The following is a 3,129-nucleotide window of genomic DNA, read 5'->3' as shown; positions in this document are numbered from 1 at the left end:
GGAGCTATTTTACAGTTGAGATGATAAGCCTGTTCAGGTGAATGCAAAGGATCCCATAGTTCAGTTTGGAAAAAGGCAGGACCAGCCTGCCTCCCTCAATTACCATTACCAAAATAGATTAGCTCACTATATGCAAAACCTTATGCTGTGAGTCTATTTGCTACAAAACGAAAGTGGCACACTTTAAAAATAATTAACTGGCAGTGAAGTCCTTTGAAATATCCTGAGAAGATAAAAGTTATTGTATAAATGCAAGTTATTCCCTTCAGTTATAATTGAAATGCAATGTGAATCCATAGGCATGGTTCATCTAAGAGCTTGCCATCACAAAACGTTCATCCTCTCAGCAGCTCCATGCTCCATGTACGGTGAAGCTAGTTCATCTCTCTGTAGATGCAAAATCTTTGCAGAGTGAAACAACATCAAGGAGCCATTGAGTACAGCCCCAAAACCACAACTCACAATATTGCAAATTTTAGCATCTCTCTGTAGTGATTGGAACCAGGTGGATCTTGTTGACTATGAGATCCTTGATTGGAGTTCTTAACCTGGGCCAAATCAGCAAGCCCTGGCTGACCAATATAAACAGGAGGTTTAGAATCTCCTCAGTTCAGGGGACTGACTCCGAGCTGGCTGGCCACAGCAATGTACAGGTCAAGGAGGCGGGGATGAGAGGGGGATCGCTGGTCTTGGGATGAGGTCGGAGGGTGGGGAGATTTTGAAGCTAGTAAAGTCCACATTGAAACCATTGGGTTGTAGGCTTCCAAGGAGGCCACATCGGGAACAGCAGATACAATAGACCACCCGCAACTCCCTCGTCCACTCCACACTCCCCACTAGCCCCAGCACCTTTCCCTGCAACCGCAGGAGGTGCTACACCTGCCCCTACACCTCCCCCCTCACCTCCATCCCAGGCCCCAAAAAAATCTTCCACATTAAACAGATGTTCACCTGCACATCCGCTAATGTGGTCTATTGTATCCGCTGTTCCTGATGTAGAGGAGGCCACATCGGGGAGACCAAGTGGAGGCTCGGAGACCGCTTTGTAGAGCACCTATGCTCAGTTCGCGACAAACAACAACACCTCCCAGTCGTGGACCACTTCAGCTCCCCCTCCCACTCCCAGGATGACATGTCCATTTTGAGCCTCCTCCAGTGTCACAATGACGCCACCCGGAAACTGGAGGAACAGCACCTCATATTCCGCCTTGGAAGCCTACAACCCAATGGTCTCAATGTGAACTTTACTAGCTTCAAAATCTCCCCACCCCCAACCTCATCCCAAGACCAGCCCAGCTCATCCCCGCCTCCTTGACTTGTCCGTCTTCTCCCCCACCTATCCGCTCCTCCCACCTCACTGACCAACCCCCACCCCCACTTCCTACTTACACTCACCTCTACTAACTTCATCCCAGCCTCCTTGACCTGTCTGTCTTCTCTCCACCAACCAATCCTCTATCCACCTTCTATCACGGCCTCCCCCTCTCTCTATTTATTTCAGAGCCCCCTTCCCCTCCCCCATTTCTGAAGAAGGGTCCAGACCGGAAATGTCAGCTTTCCTGCTCCTCTGCTGCCTGGCCTGCTGTGTTCCTCCAGCTCCACGCCTTGTTATCTCTAGATCTATCACTATGCCACGTTCAAAGCCATGAACGTTAGTATTTTGAATTAGGATGGGACCATCAAGGAGTTTCAATGACACTTTTCCCAAAGCCCCACTCGAAATTCAAACAGGAGAGATTAGTCAGGGAGAAATCTGGGAACCAGAAAGGAGTTACTCAGGCTGCATAGATTAGTTATGAATGACAACTTGTTCTGTATAACAGAACGAGTTTACAACAGCATCCCCTACTGGTGAATACATTGCATTACGTTCGAAGTTGTGTGAAAAAAAATCCGAATTGCAGTTGGGAAAAAAAACCTGACTTTTATTTGATAAAATAAGCATCTCCCTTAGATCTTAAATATTTTAGAATATCTGACAACAAAGTGTTACTTTCAATTCAAGTTATTTTGACCATTTTATCTGGTAAAAGAGTCACACTTAAAATTAGCAAGAAATCTGATGCACTGGAAGCACAGTACAACGCTGTTTTCTTTGCCATGCATGTTTTGTACAGTTGATCGGGTCATCTGACTACATCACCCTCCAGTCGAAAGTTGGTGACAATCTCCCGGTTTTTTATCAGCACAGTTTTATAATTATTTATAAATAAATTAAATTAGAGCGAAGTTTGGTGCCTCTCTCCGGCCTTGGGGGATAAAGGCTGAACTAGCTGTATCTTAAGCCCAAGGTGGTTGGGAGCTGAGCGTGTGAGAAACACGAGGCACCAGTTCGCATCCAACCGGCTCCAGACAGTGCACTGATGCCACCCACAGGGAAGATTTGATAAGACATTCTCTACTTAAACTAATATTCCAAGTTCCTTGCCCCTGGCCTGGTTAAGAATTAATACAGAAAGAGATATTCTCGAAAAGAGAGTATGGAACACGCAGTCCCAGAAAATCAGTGGACGCATTTAAAGGAGGCGAAAATAGGAATTAAAAATATTAACAAGTAATGTGATTAAAATAATGACTATGCCATACATATGGTTACACAAAGGCTCAGAAGGGTAAATGACCCGGTCCTACATCCCTGTGAAACGGTTCAATGGCATTTTGATGCAAAACAACTGTACACAAGAGTCCTAAAGAGGGGTAATACCCGAAACGTTAACTGCTTCTTTCCTCCAGATGCTGCCGGACCTGCTGTGCTCTTCCAGCCTCCTGTTTGTCTATCTTGGATTCCAGCATCCGCAGGTTTTTTTTGTCTCGTACACGTGTTAAGGTGGGCGTTTTCACAAATTGCGGCGCTGAGTTGTCGGACAGTAGTGGGGTGGGGTTGGAGGAAGTATTGAACACAGTAATGTAAGCTAATGTAATACCATGAATTAATCGTACCACCCCACGTAAATAAATGTAAACAAAAGGTGACTTGGTGACAGGATACCTGCCTCCTTGGAGTTATTTTAGTGGCGACGAAAAGAAAATACAATAAAATCCCTGAGATAACAAGGTGTAGAGCTGGATGAACACAGCAGGCCAAGCAGCATCAGAGGAGCAGGAAACTGACGTTTCGGGCCTAGACCC

The sequence above is a fragment of the Rhincodon typus genome, chromosome 41 (assembly GCF_021869965.1).
Source record: "Rhincodon typus isolate 14 chromosome 41, sRhiTyp1.1, whole genome shotgun sequence".
NCBI lineage: Eukaryota > Metazoa > Chordata > Chondrichthyes > Orectolobiformes > Rhincodontidae > Rhincodon > Rhincodon typus.
Note: the sequence above shows the minus strand (reverse complement) of the source record.